General features: G+C 46.2%; 1 protein-coding gene across 5 annotated transcripts in view; it reads right to left on the bottom strand.

The window, feature by feature from the left end:
- Positions 1–16,124, bottom strand: part of LOC128121113 (S-adenosyl-L-methionine-dependent tRNA 4-demethylwyosine synthase TYW1) — a 168,880-nt gene that overhangs the window by 100,185 nt on the left and 52,571 nt on the right. The window lies entirely within an intron of this gene.

The raw sequence follows: 16,124 nt of genomic DNA, 5'->3' as shown, positions 1-16,124 counted from the left end.
AAGTGCCTGACCCACGGAGTCATCTCTCCAGCCCCTGAAATCACGTTTTGCAGACAGATGGAAAACATCAGTGATGGATTCTCATATACCTTACAGAAGGCCCTGATTGCCAACACATATCTTCCCATGTCCTCGCTCCTACCCCAGTATCTACAACCATGTTAGTCACCAAAGACTGCCTAACACACGCACAAACTGACTTAGCTTTCGAAAGATCAAGGGGGCCAGTGAGACGGTTCAATGAGTAAAGGTGCTTGCTGCCAATCCTCAGGACCTGAGTTCGATCTCTGGGACCCACATGGTGGCCAGTGAGAACCAGTTCCTGCAAGCTGCCTCCTTACTCACATACATACACACTAAATAAATACAATGATGACTAAAGAAACAGCAAGTTCCCCAGCAGCCACTGATAAGTCACCCATGCTCCTGGAAATGGCCCCCTCTCCCTGTGCCAATGTAAGAAACCATAATTAAAGTCATTGTGGGCTGGAGAGATGGCTCAGTGGTTAACCTCTTAAGAGCACTTGCTGCTCTTGCAGAGGACCTGAGTTCAGTTCCCAGCACCCACATGGTGGCTCACAACCACCTGTAACTCTAGTTCCAGGGGATATGACGTCGTCTTCTGGTCTCCATGGTCACCTGCATGTATGTGTACATACATACACTTAAAAAAAACTTTCTGAAAAAAAAAAAAAAACAACTTTCTGGGTCATAAAAAGAAGGGGACATTAAAATAAAAGGGAGACTAGTTAGGAAAATGAAGAGGATTATGAGGGTAACGGGGAAGAGGATGAGAGAGGGTGATGAAGAGGGTGAAAATGTTCTGAACGCACTATATACATGTATGAAAATAACAAAATGAAACCCATTATTAAGTAAATTGATACACACTAATAAAAGCTTTAAAAAGTAAGCAATAAGTTGATTAAATCATTTTAGGTGATGGAAAATTAACTCAAATAACCTTTGTGCGCTCAGACAATAATCATGTGGGCCGTGACTAAGATGAATTATTGTTCTTTTCTTTCTGGCTTTCTTGTTTTTTACAATCTTTGGCATTTCTTGTTTCCAGGAAAGTCGTGCTCATGGGTAGTCACCAACATCTACCACAGAACCCAAATCGGTGCAGGCTCTTTCAGAAAGCGTTAAGATCATCGTCATCACTAACAGCTGTGAAAGACAGACAACCCGAGACTCGGCTACCTTCTGGGGCCCAAAACAACCGGGTAAGAGTCAAGGGCACACCGGAAACCCTCGGAAGACCATACTGAAAGCTTAAAGTCAAATGCTGAGCCTTTGCGCTTGAGACCAGACCTGGGTGACATGGGAGACAAGGTGTGGAAAGTTCCCAGGTGTCCCAGTGAGCAGGGCTCAAAATAATCGAGAGGAGAGGAAGGACTCCCCACTATCTACCTGTATGTGTGGGGGGGAAGCATAACTCATAGAAAGAAGAAACACTTGAGAGTATTTTCTTATTTTTTAAGGCAAGCACAAGCTTGAACTTCTGACTCTCTGGGATGAGAGGCTGCTCTACAGTGCCCCGCACGCCTGAGATCTTCCATGGAGCAGGCCTGGAGATGTACAGTAAAGAGCATTTGTCAGGTACATCAAAGGCATTTCATTCCTGTCTACATAGCTCTTTATGAAGGCATTTCACCAGGCAAGAAAAGACGGGAAATTTCTAAATTCCCTTTAAATAGCTATCAGGATTCCACCACCAAATCGAAGACATATAGAGCTTGGCTGGAGAGATGCTGCAGGAGTCAAGAGCACACTCTGTTCTTGCAGAGGACCTGAGTTCCACTGCAGTACCTAGGTTGAACAGCTCACATCACCTGGAATTCCAGTGCTAGGGGATCTGATGCCTTCTTCTGGCCTCCATGGGCACCTGCACTCTCATGCACAGACAGACAGACAGACACACACACACACACACGTAGTTTAAAAAAATAAAGACAGACAGACAGAGACACACACACACACACGTAGTTTAAAAAAATAAAAGGGAACATCCCAGTTAGACTCACAGAAGATTGCCTGTTTTAAAGTTTTCCTGAAAGTTATGATCACATCAAGGAAGATAGGGCAAAGATGACTGACGTGTACACAAAAGTAGTAAACATATTTGGCTTCTTAGAAAGCTATCAATTAAAAAAAAATCAGATGCAAAGAAAGTAGTCACCAAGTAACATTCACCGCCTCTCTGAGCCTAGAGCAGCAGGGGTTAAAATAAACTCAAGGTAGGAGGGGATCCAGACCTTGCATACTTCTTCGGTATGTTCAATTCCTATCTTGGTAGAATAGGGGTTTGTGCAGGCTTAGCAATGTCAACCCAGCAAGTCCAGCACTTGGAAAGCCATGGCAAGAATTCAGCAAGTTTAAAGCCTGGGCTAGACAGCAAATATCAGGCCAGCCTGGCCTACACAGCAAATATCAGGCCAGCCTGGGCTACACAGTGCAATCCTGTTTCCAAACAAACAAAAAAGTGGGGTTTGTTTGTTTCTTTTTGTAGGACTTAGCACTTCACGCTGTAGCACTTAGAACTAAGCCTTGCAGAAACAAAGTACCAGGGATCCATTTAAACACCTCTTTCAAAACCCCAGTGACAGAGCTGAGAGCACTCAGTGTGTGAGCGTGCATGGGAGACAAGCATGAGAGCATAAATTCAGATCCCCAGGACTCAAAGAAAAAGCCAGGCATGGTCGCACATACCCCTGACACTAAAGCTAGGGGCGGGGGGGGGGGGGCAGGACAGGAGGGTCAGTCACAGCCTCACTCCAGGTTCAGTGGGAGAACCCATCACAGGTAATAATAAAGTAGAGAGTGACACAGCAAGACACTTGATATCCTGCTCTGGCCTCCACACACAGCATGGGCACTTGTACCTCTTCCACACGCACACAAGAATACACCACACTTACGGACGTCACACACTTGCACACCAAGACTAAACTACAAAGTCAACCCTAACAGAGGAACGGTTCTATGCCAGCAAAGACCGTTTACAGACTAGAAGGCAGAGAATAGTCCATTTAAACATCTCTACTAAAAACCCAATGATTCATTTATGGAAATACGCACAAAGAATTAAAAAAAAAAAAAAAAACCACTATTCTGAGAGACCTAAACAAAACTCTGCCTCCACAGAAGAGGACGTTACAAATCCTCTGAACAAATAACCTGGGGAGGAAGCAAACAAGAGAAACAAAGATTAGTCAGCACTTGCTGTGTGCCAGATGTTGTTACAAGTGTTTTGTCTTTCCAAGATTCTAGGATCTGTCTAAACGTCAGATGGGACCTTCCCAGACTCATGTGACTATGTTCTTCAGTTGACAAATATGAAATCCAGGCCCAGAGTGGGTAAATAAACTGCCAAAAGCCACACAGCAGTCAGGCAGGATCCCGAGATGGGATCCCCAACCCCAGAGTTGGGCTTGCCTGTGCACTTGCTCTGTGTCCCTGTCTCTGCCTCTATCTGCTACACCTTGCAAAATTGCGATAAAACACGTGAAGAAGACAGACCCAGGATGTGACTCGGTGGGTGGAGTGCCTGCCTACCCTGCACTGAGGCCCTGGTGTCCGTCCCCAGCACCACATAAACCAGATGTGGTGGCTCCCATCTGTCATCCCAGCACTGAGGAGACAGACGCAAGAGGATGGGAGAGCTCAACGTCATCCTAAGACACGTAGCAGGTTCGAGGTACGCCTGCACCACATGAGACCCTGACTCGTAAGGTGTGAGGGCACTAGAAAATGGCTCAGTGGTCAAGAGTGCTCGCCGCTCCTACAGAAGACCTGAGTCATGTGCCCCACACCCCAACTGGTCGTTTACAGGTGCCTGTAACTCCAGCTCCAGGAATCCGACGCCCTCTTTTGGCCTCTGAACTCACGTGCACAGAGACACACGTCATAAACATCTTTTAAAGATGGGTGACTAAACTCATAGTCCGTATTATCTTCCACTGTAATAAATATAATAAAGCCTGCATCTACACCTGAGGGTCTCCCGCCGGCTCTTACAGCTTTTCCAGTTTGTTCTGCTGACCCACTTCCAGTGGGACAGTTAACACTGGTGCTTGACGACAAAGTCTGCTCTCCTGTAGCCACGGTGCTTTACAACCAGGGGCAACTGTGCAACCTGGAGCTATTCTGTTCCAACTTTGAAACTTCCTTCCTCAGCCTGACACCTTGAGAGCCCTTTGTGGATTCCCCAAGTGGGGGTACTACTGACATCTAGTGGACAGAGGCCAGAGCTGCTGCTGAGCACAGTATAATCACAAGCCCCCAAGCCCCACTTCCTGCTATCACAATTATTCAATGAGAAGGGCAATAGATAGAAAGCCAAGAAGTCCTGTTAGAGCGGGTCTTCCCATGTCTGTTAATGGAGTCCCGGCCGTCCTTGGCCATTTGCTTAATGTCCATATTTAGGATCCAACTATCACCTTCCAGAAATATACAACACCCTTTGTGAACTTAAAAATAAAAAAAAAAAAAATCTATCCACTTAAGTGTGTACATGCACATGCCATAGCATGCTGGAGAGGTCAGAGGACAGCTTAAGGGAGATCAGAGCACATCTTAAATTCTGGGATTACAGGTATGCACAACCATGCCCAGCAAAGTCGTTACTGATTGCCAAAATGATTGCGGATTATAAAGACTGTGCTAGAGAGAGCTTGGATTTCTTCCTGGAGAAGCTGTGTAGAGCTGGTATTAGTCCTTCCTGGAACTAACTGGTGAGTCACCCATAAAGCCATCTGGGCCTGGAACTTTCTTTGGGTAGGTTTTTAAATTATAAAACCAGAAGACTAGAGAGATGGCTTAGTGGTTAAGAGCACTCACTGCTTTTGCGGAGGACCCAGCAGGTGGGTCATAACCACCTGCAATTCCAGCTCCAGGGGGTCTGATGCCCCCTTCTGGACTCCAAGGGCACTGCACTCCCGTGTACACTCCCATGTACACATGTACACACACACACACACACACACACACACACACACACACACACACGAAAATTAAAATAGGCTGAGTGTGGTAGTGCACACCTTTAATCTCAAGACTTGGGAGAAAGAGGCAGGTGGATTTCTGTGAGTTTGAGGCCAATCTGGTCTACATAGTGAGTTCCAGGTCAGCCAGGGCTACAGAGTTGAGAAGTAAGTAAATAAATAATAAAATCGTTTATAAGCTCTGTTATAACTGCTCTCTATTGCTGTGATGAAACATCAAGACCAAAAGCAACTTAGGAGAGAAAGAGCTTACTTGGCTTACAGGAAATCGGGGCAAGAACTCAAGGCAGGAACTGAGGCAGAGACCATGGAGGGACACTGCTTACTGGCTTGCTACCCTGCTTTCTTATACAACCCAGAAGCAGGAAACACCGTCCACAGCAGGCTAGGCCTATCCCCAGCCACTCATTATTCAAGAAAACGCCCTGCAGGCCAATCTAATGGGGGTATTTTCTCAATTCAGGTTCCCTCTTCCTGGGTGACCCCATCTTGTGTCAAGTTGGTAAAAATCCCAGTACAGACTCAAGCCCTCTAATTTATTCTTGTGCTAAGATTTTTCCAGCTTTGCTTCCCAAGAATTTGTATATTTCATCTACTTGACACAAAGTCACTCAAAATATACTTTTTTCTTTTGTGTGTGTGTGTGTGTGTGTGTGTGTGTGTGTGTGTGTGTGTGTGTAATGTATGTGCATACAAATTTGTGAGCATGCATGAAAGTAGTCATACACATGCCACAGCACAGATGTTGAGGTCAGAGGCCAACCTAGACTTCTACCTTTCCTGAGATGGGATTTCTGTAGTGGGTGGCTCTTTGAGCCATGCCCTGAAGCACCACCCCTAGTGAGGTAGCAGGTGGCTGTTACACTTGCCTATGACCTTGAGGTGCATGCCCCTGGGGTGTGGCCACTGGGGGACCCTTAAGACCTGGGATGCATGTACACTCTCTCTCTTCGCTATCTCGTGGTTTTGGATGCTGGTATGGACCAGGGCAGAGCTCGCCAGAAAACGGCACTGGACTGTGCCTCACCCTTCCAGGATCCTGTGACAAACTCCTTTATTCTGTCTTGTGAGTTAAACCCCAGATAGATTCCTTTGATCATTAAGCAGGCTCCGTGGATTGCAAGCGATGTAATCCCATTAGATTTCCTTGGTTGTTTGCTGCTGCCTAGCCCAGGCTAGCTGACCCATCCCAACACAGGGGCACTGAGACTGAAGATGAGCACTGCTCAGTCTGGCTTTACATGAGTCCCAGGGACCTGAACTCAAGAGTCTCAGGCTTGTGCACGGCAGGTACTTGGCCCACTGAGCCATCTCCCTAGTATGGTGGTTTGAGTGAGAATGGCCCCTCAGGCTCCTATGTTTGAATGCTTGCTCCTAGGTTGCTGGAACTGTTTGGAAGGATTAGGAAGTAAGGCCTTGTTGGAGGTGTGTCACTGTGGGGTTGGGCTTTGATGTTTCAAAAGCCCATACCAGGCCCAGTCTCTCGCCCTCCACCTCCGATTTGCAGATAAGATGTAAGTTTTCAGCTACTGCTCCAGCACCATGCCCACCTGACTGCCCACCAACCTGCCTGCCCGCTCGCCCACCTGCTGGCCTGGCTGCCCCGTTCCCTACCATGATGGTCATGGACTCACCCTCTGAAACTCTAAGCCAGCCCCAATTAAACTTTCTTTCATAAGTTGCCTTGGTCATGGTGTCTCTTCACAGCAACAGAACAGTTACTAAGTCCAGAAACACTCCTTTCTCATCCCTAATACTGCACATTAGTCTAATCTCGTTTCACTGACTGATTTTGCAGTCTTATAGGCTTTTCATGAAGAGCCAACTTTGGTTTTTATAATCATCTCTATTCTGTGGCTGTTCCTCTCTTTCATTAACTTTATTCCCTCCCAAGTGCTTACTCTGTGGGTAATTTGCAGTTCATTTCTAACTTCTTAATATGTATTGATCTTCAGTCTTTCTTTACTAAAACAGGAACTTTGTCTCTGCAAAAACATTTATTTTTTGTCACGGGGAGGAAAGCTCCAGACTGAGAACCCAGAGTGGGCTCCATTTGGCTGAAGTCTCCTTCAATCTTGAAGAATATTGTCCCTGGGGCTGGAAAGATGGCTCAGTGGATAAGAGCACTGGCTGCTTTTCCAGAGCAACAAGGTTTGACTTCCAGCACCCACATGACAGACAGCTCCCAACCATCTGTAACTCCAGTTCCAGAGGATCTGATGCCCTTTTCTGGCCTCCATGGGCTCCAGGTGCATAGACATACACTCAGGAAAAACACCCATACATATAAAAATAGTAAAATACTTTATCTGCATACTGTCTCCATCTTCCCAAATCTGGCATGGAGTCCCAAGTTGGCTTGGCCTCCTTATCCTCAAAGACAGAAGAGGTAGCAACAGAAGACCCTCCCTCGCCAGAACCAGAGCAGGAAGCAACGTGTAGACAATGTTTATTTATTTACTATGAGATAGCATCTCATGCTGCCTGCATTGATTCATGCCAACTTGACAGACCCCAGAATCACATGGGAGGCGGGCCTCTGAGCACTCGTTTGAGGGACTATCTTAATTACATTAACTGATGTGGGAGACGAGTCTAACTGTGAGCAGGACCATTCCCTGGCTGGCATCCTGGACTGCAGTGTAGAGGATGCCAGGCAGCAGCAGCCTGCCTTCATTGCTCTGTCCTGATTCTGGACGCCATGTGGCCAGCTGCTTCAGCTCTTGCAGCCTTGACTTCCCCACCTCCCTCCCTGCTATACTGTGCCTTCTACTATGAGCCAGAACAGGCCCTTTTCTTTTCTTTTCTTTTCTAGTCAAATAGCAATATGTCATTTCTTTATTTTATAATTTAATTTTACATATCAGCCACGGATTCCTCTGTCCTCCCTCCTCCCGCCCCCCCCCCTCCCCCCAACCCACCCCCCATTCCCATCTCCTCCAGGGCAAGGACTCCCCTGGGGATTCAGCTCAGCCTGGTAGATTCAGTCCAGGCAGGTCCAGTCCCCTCCTCCCAGGCTGAGCAAAGTGTCCCAGCATAGGCCCCAGGTTCCAAACAGCCAGCTCATGCACTAAGGACAGGTCCTGGTCCCACTGCCTGGGGGCCTCCCAAACAGTTCAAGCTAATCGACTGTCTTACTTATCCAGAGGGCCTGATCCAGTTGGGGGCTCCTCAGCTATTGGTTCACAGTTCATGTGTTTCCACTAGTTTGGTTATTTGTCCCTGTGCTTTTTCCAATCATGGTCTCAACAACTCTCACTCATACAATCCCTCCTCTTTCTTGCCGATTGGATTCCCAGAGCTCCACCTGGGGCCTGGCCGTGGATCTCTGCAGCTGCTTCTATCGGTCATTGGATAAGAGTTCTATCATGACAGGGTGTTCGGCCATCCAATCACCAGAGTAGGTCAGTTCAGCTTTCTCTTGACCATTGCCAGTCTATTGTAGAGGTATCTTTGTGGATTTCTGGGGACTTCTCTAGCACTTTGCTTCCTCCTATTCTCATGTGGTCTTCATTTATCATGGTCTCTCTTTTCTTGTTCTCCCTCTCTGTTCTTGATTCAGCTGGGATCTCCCGCTCCCCCAAGCTCTCTTTCCCTCGATCCTTGCCCTTCATTACCCCCCCTCACGTCCAGTTTGCTCATGTAGATCTCATCCATTTCTCTGTCGTTGGGTGATCCCTGTGTCTTTCTTAGGGTCCTCTTTACTAAGTAGCCTCCCTGGAGTTGTGAGTAGCAGTCTAGTCATCTTTGTTTTACATCTAGTATCCACCTATGAGTGAGTACATACCATGTTTGTCTTTCTGAGTCTGGGTTACCTCACTCAGGATGATTTTTTCTAGATCCATCCATTTGCCTGCAAACCTCATGATGTCATTGTTTTTCTCTGCTGAGTAGTACTCCATTGTGTATATGTACCACATTTTGTTTATCCATTCTTCAGTTGAAGGGCATCTAGGCTGTTTCCAGGTTCTGGCTATTACAAATAATGCTGCTATGAACATAGCTGAGCATGTGCCCTTGTGGTATGATTGAGCATTCCTTGGGAATATGCCCAAGAGTGGTATAGCTGGGTCTTGGGGGAGATTGATTCCCAATTTTCTAGAAAGTGCCATATTGATTTCCAAAGTGGCTGTACAAGCTAGAATTCCCACCAACAGTGGAGGAGAGTTCCCCTTGCTCTACATCCTCTCCAGCATACGCTGTCTTCAGTGGTTTTTATCAGAACAGGCCCTTTCCCCTGTCACTTTTGTTGGTAAAGGCACTTACCATGTTATCCTGACAACTTGAATTTTATCTACAGAACCCATACAAAAAGCCAGATGTGGAGGCTCACATCTGCAATCACAGCATTCCCATTGAGAGACAGGAAGCAGAGACTGGAGGATCAGGTGGGACTCAGGGGTCAGATATACTAGAGTATGCTGCCAATGGGCAGAAGAGAGACACTTCCCAACAAGGTGAGGAGAACCCACTCCAGAAAGCTGCCCTCTAACTTTACCACATACACATGGCATGCACACGTATGCTCATTCATTCACACACACACACACACACACACACACACACACACAAATAAATATATGTAAACAGCAGCATAGACACTGGGGAAAAAAGAAACTCAAAGGGTGAGAAGGAGAGGAAATTGTCAGGAAATATAGCTTAGCAACAATGTCAAGAGTTAGTCACAGAAAAGTTGACTAAGTGGCCAGGGAGCCAGAGAGGTAAGCTAAAGACACTTGCCACCAGCCTGATAACCTGAGTTCAATCTCCCAGACCCACACAGTGGAAAGGGAGAACCGACTCCCTCCCTCAAGGTGTCCTCTGCCCACCCACTCCCACACACAGAGAATAAACATACAGCTTTTTAAAACTGAATGACATTTTAAAAATAACTGGAGAGAGTAATCTACTGTCATGAATGGGACAAATGGGGACACAGAGAGGTGCCAGCAGAGCATTATAGGATGGCTACTATCGGTTTACTGGGGTACTTGAGAAACTGCCCGAGGAAAGAGAAACCAGAACGCTGCTAAAGCTGTGAACGGGGTTCAACTGTAGCATCTGACTCCTTCAGCGCGCGTGCGGGGGGGGGGGGGGGGGGCAGCACCTCGCACTGAAGAGGTCACTGTAATGCTCTTAGCAAAGACAAGGCTGATAAGAGAAAATTACAATTCAGTTCATCTGAACAGCCCCAATTAAACTCAGAAGGGTCCAAAATAAAACAAAACAAAAAGGCATGAAAGTAGCAGGTGGAGGGGAGCCCACACAGACACGGATGGAATTGCTGGGAAGGAGGGGTTCAGTGGGAGTAGGAGGGAAGTAAGAGAAGAGGAGGGAGAATATGATCAAAATGCATTATACACATGTGTGAAACTGGGAGGAACAACATTTTACAATGATTTCTAACGGAGCTGGAAAGATGGCTCGGCCATTGAGGGCACTGGCTGCTCTTCCAGAGGACGTGAGCTTGGTTCCAGCACCCACAGGGCAGCCCACAGCTGTAACTCCATTCTGGGGCATCCAAAGCCCTCTTCTGCTTTCCCTGGGCTCCAGGAGCACGTATGGTGCACAGACTTGTACACAGGCAAAAGACGCATACACATTTTTTTAAAAAAAAAAAAGAATAAAATAATTTTAAAATTAAAAAAAAATGTTAAGGGAGGAAATTGGGGTTAGAAAGCTGGCTCAGAGGTGGAGTGGTTGCTACTCTTAAAAAGGACCTGGGTTCACTCCCACAATCCCCTGTAACGCCAGCCCCGGAGGAAGACTCCCTCTTCTGGCCACCAAGGGTAACTGCATAACACAGACACAACTCAATAAAAATAAATCTTTTCAAAAAAGAGGAAAATTACAGTTCAGCCTCTCTCTGTAACATAGAAACAGCTTTTAAATATTAATACACAAAAAAACCCCAAGAACATAAAATAGATACACAGGGACTGAGGCTTATTTCAGAGATGGAATGTGGCTTGGTATTTGAAAATCAGTGCTATTCACCATATTAGCAGAAGAAAAGAACAGAGTCTACTCAACAGAATGAGAATAAGCATGTGAACTCAACGATTACTCATAATTTAAAAAATTATAAGGCTCTGGGAACAAAAGGCGCATTCTCCAGAGTAATGACAAGTATTTGTGAAAAGTCAAGAGCAAAATTCTTACTCATCGGTGAGACACCAAACGTCCCTCCAGGAAGCAGAGAAGACAGTGGAGAGGTGGTTCCAGGACGGCCCTAGAACCTGCACCACACAGCAGAACTGACGCCACATGAACAACAAAAGGTACCGGGGCGGCGAGATGGCCCAGCAGGTAAAGGCGCTTGCCACCAAGCTCACAACCTGAGACTGATGTCTGGGACCCCAGGGGGAAGGAGAGAAGCAACCCCTGCAAGCAGGCCTCCTCACACGTGTGCTGCAGCCCATACGCTATGGAAAGAGCGTGCCAGCACGTGCACACGTGCACACACGCACGTGAACACACACACACACTCCTCCATACATGTGCTGCAGCCCATACGCTATGGTAAGAGCGTGCCAGCACGCGCGCGCGCACACACACATACACACACACACACACACACACACACACACACACACACACTCCTCCATACATGTGCTAGTACACGTGCACACGGGCACACACACACTTAAAAGATCTTTTTAAACTACCACATGACTTGAAAAGCAAAGAATTTATCATTTTAGAAGCATTCATAATTCAAAGTAAGTATCCAAAAATCTAATTCCTGCATATCTATAATAATTTTTGAAAATGAAAACATTAAAAATCATTTACCAATGGTATCCAACACTATATATTTGTGAATAAATCTTACAAAACATATGAATGACTTCTACAGAGAAAGTGTAAAATACCATTTAAATTAAAAGATCCTCACACTTGGAAGACCAGAGAAGGAAGATCTCAAACTCAAGCCTGGCCTGGGCTACAGGGTGAGTTCAAGGCCAGTCTGGGTTAAAGGAGACCCTGTCTCAAAAACAAAACAAAACAAAAAAACCAGACAAATTTGTGTCAATACTCTAATGCAAGAATCAATAAATTCTAGCCCACAGTCTGAATGTGGTCCACGTGTTCTCCTATGGCCTTGACCTAAAACTGGACTCTGTGTCTGAACAATTACATTCTCTAAGAACAGAAACCATAAAGTCCAGTGAGGCAAAGCACACCACCACCTTAGCAGACGTCAAGGCAGGGGCCCTTCCGCAGAACCAACTGGACACTGCGCTCAGTTGTCATTACTACAGTCCTGACTCTCAGGTGTGAACTGATAGAGCTGTTTTCTCCCTTCCTACAGCATCGCCTGCACACAATCCCTGCACTGAGCTGATGCTCTCTGCTGACCTCCGTGGGTACCGAGCATGCACATGCGGCACAGACATACACAGAGACAAAACACTCATACACATAAAATAAAATGAATAAATCTTTTTTTTTTGTTTTGTTTTTTTTTTGTTTTTCGAGACAGGGTTTCTCTGTGTAGCTTTGCGCCTTTCCTGGATCTCGCGCTGTAGCCCAGGCTGGCCTCGAACTCACAGAGATCCGCCTGCCTCTGCCTCCCGAGTGCTGGGATTAAAGGCGTGCGCCACCACCGCCCGGCTAAAATGAATAAATCTTAAAGTATGGTCTTGAGTTTCCACAGGCACCGAGGCTGAAGTCCAGAGACGGAACAACTGGTATGCATGTGAGGCCACCAAACCACCCACACCAAACAAATAAAAGTTTTCACACTGAAAAACAGTTAGCAATGTATTACCCTCTCTCACAAGAATCTAATTCCTGCATATCTCAAATTAAATGTCCAACACACTGAAAATGCAAATTAAGCCCACATGCAAAAGTCTACTTTGACCAGTAACGTATTAGCTGATAAAACTGGCAACGGTTAGGGGAGAAGGTAACTTCAATACACAATCTGCTGTTAGCATGCAGTCACATAAGGAAAAAAAAAAAGAATGCTGTCACATATGGCCTCAGAAATCAGCTGCTATAGGGGTGTGGCTCAAAGGTAGAATGCCAACCTAGAATCCCCAAGTGAGGGGCTGAGGGCATGGCTTAATGTTAAAGCACCTGCCTAGAATCCCGCAGAAAGGGGCTAGGAATGTGACTCAGCGGTAGACTCCTCCAGTGAGGAACTGAGGGTGTGGCTCAGTGGCAGAGCACTTGCCTGGCAAGCATAAGGCCCTAGGTTCTTTCCAAAGCATCACAAAACAGACAGACAGACAGACATAATTTATCTACTACAGGTGAATAAATACACAACAAATACACACTGTATCTACGGCCAAAGTAAGTAAGTATGTATGTGTACCAACAGGTATATATCAGAATATTACGACATCTATTCACAATAGCTAAAAATCATAAGGACTGTGAATATTTATCAATAATAGAATGGATAGGCTGCGTCATATTCAGATATTGCGATACAGCTATGAAAATATATCTTCATATCCAATAGATACACATGAAGGAAAAATGTATAAATATTCACAAAACAAAGTGAACTGTCGTGGTTCCATTTTCATAAAGCTCAAACCTAGGCAAAGCTCCTGGCATTGGTTGGTGTCTGTCAACTTGACACAAACCTAGACATGCCTGGGAAGAGACGCTCTGAACTGAGGAAATGCCTCCATAACGCTGGCCTGTAGGCAAGTCTGTACAGCACCTTCTTGATTAACGGTTGATGTAGGAGGCCAAGCTCACTGAGGGCAGTGCCACTTCCTGGGCAGGTAGCCCTGCACAGTCTAAGAAAAAAGGCCCAACAAGCCACGAGGAGCGAGCCAGTAAGCAGCGTTCCTCCATGGCCTCTGCTCCAGTTGTTGCCTTGGTTTTCCTCAGTGATGGACTGCTCCCTGAAGTCTAAGGTGAGATCACTTCAGTAGAAACCTAAGACAATACCTTACAATGTGAGCAAAGTAGTTATGATTCTGAAAGAGAGGCAGGGGACAGATGGCCAGGAGGAAGGTTCAGGAGGGAACTCTGAGGGTGCCACCCATGGTCTATGTCCTGAGCAGTCGGATGGCTGGGTTCCTTCTGTGGTAAATCACCCAGATGTTTGTGTACTTTTTCCATAAGTGTGACTGCTCAGGTTTGAATGTGAACGTCCCCCACAGGCTGTGTCTGAATACTCAATCCCCTGCAGGTGGTAGCATTTTGGAAACACTGTGGAACCTTTAGGAGGTGGGACATAGCTGCAGGAAGTTAGTCTCTGGGTATGGAGGATCTTAACCAGTCAGTTTCCTTACCCACCTCTGCACCTCTGCTTCCTGTTTCAACAGGATGTGAGAAAGCAGCTCGCCCATCCCACCGCCCTGCACCCGCCCGCAGCCATGCCTCCTCCATCATGATGGACTGCGTGTCCTCAAACCGTGGGGCCAACATAACTTCTCCACCCTCACACTGCTTATCAGAGACAAGGACAGAACCTAATACAATGAAATACTCAAAGAAAATATACACCACGTGCCAGAGTATTTTACTATTTTAGGGTTTATTTTTAATGATATGTATGTGTGTACGTCTGGGTGGGTGGGGGGTGCCTATGAGTGTAGGTACCCAAGGAGACCAGAAAATGGCATTGGATCCCCTGGGGCTGCAATTACAGGTGGTATGAGCTGCCCACTGTCCTGCTAGCCATCTTTCCAGCCCCAATAGTCAAGTTTTTAAGTCTTTAGGTGCTATTACAGAAATATTCATCGATAAAATAATATTATTCCTGTTATATGATTGAAAATATTCTAGGACCAGTGAGAGGGTTCAGGAGGTGAAGGTGCTTGCTGCCTTGAAAGCCTAAGTTTGAGCCCTGGGACCCGGTGACAGAAAGGGAGAACTGACTCTTACGAGTTGTCATCTGATCTCCACATGCATGCCATGGCATGCCCATGCCCACACGAACACACTGAGAAATAAATTAATGAACGTAAAAAAAAAAAAAAAAAAAAAAAAAACACAACTTTTTAATAAAATGTTCCAGTGCCCCCGTCACTGTCTAAAGTGAGGAGACTGAGCAAGCAAAAACTTTCAATACTGACAGGTGTCAGGGCAAAGACTGAGGCTACATGTTACACTGTCCTCTGCTCTCTGGGGCACTTTATGTAGCCATAATAACATGCTGAAAGCTATACATTTATGTGTTGGAATTCTGCTGCTTCTAATTAGGCTGCACATTCTAGATGAGGTTATTGCAGCCCAGGCCTACAGCTCTAAATTCCAATGATTTATCCTGACAGTTGCAATTCAAGACAAACCAGTTGAGGTGGTGTCAAAACAAGGTAAAAATGGTCTTCTAAAATACGGCACCGACTTACTAGTAATCAAAGGGATGCAGATTGAAGTGGTAATGAGGTACCATTTTGGGTTATCAAATTGGCACAGGTTGTTTGTTTTAAATAGCACTGCTCAAAGCTTCCTAGACAGGCACATTCATTCCCTGATGGTGGGACTGTGATTCGGCACACACATTTTGGAAGTAACGTGGCAATGTGATTAAGTAATCTAGAAAGTATCAAACTCTGTTTGATCTGGTAATTGCATTTCCAAAAAATTTAAGCTATGGGAATGATAAAGCTTGCAGACAGATGCTGAGGAGCGAGACTCTTCAGTCCAGCCCATCTATCGTGCTAAGACATCGTAGTCTCGAGATGTTCAAAGTCAAGCAACAGCCCATTGATCTACGGTGTGGCCATTCAGCCAACACCTTTGGTGGTATCTCAGATGACATCTGTGAACCCTAGAAGGGCTGAGGAAGACACTCCTGATGAGAGCGGGGCTCAGTGTAGACGGTGGGCTAGCTTCTTGTCCTACGGCTGGAATAACAAGACCCTGACAAGAGCTGCTTAAGGAAGGAAGGTCTTAGCTCGAAGTTCAAAGGTGCAGTCCACCGAGTTGGGGAAATCAAGGCAACAGGAGCAGGAGGCAGCCAGTCACACTACGTCCGCAGTCAAAAAGGAGAGCGCGATGCATGGTCAAATGCTCATTCTCAGCTCGCTTCCTCCTTTTCACACATTCCAAACCAAGCCTGGGGATGGGGCGTCCCTCCTGTAGAGTGGGGCTTCCCACCACAGTTAACCTAGTCAAGGGAATCCTCCCAAAGGCTTG

Source organism: Peromyscus californicus, unplaced genomic scaffold, assembly GCF_007827085.1.
Source record: "Peromyscus californicus insignis strain IS unplaced genomic scaffold, ASM782708v3 Scaffold_2__1_contigs__length_46816999, whole genome shotgun sequence".
NCBI lineage: Eukaryota > Metazoa > Chordata > Mammalia > Rodentia > Cricetidae > Peromyscus > Peromyscus californicus.
Note: the sequence above shows the minus strand (reverse complement) of the source record. Positions and strands in the feature narration are given on the sequence as shown.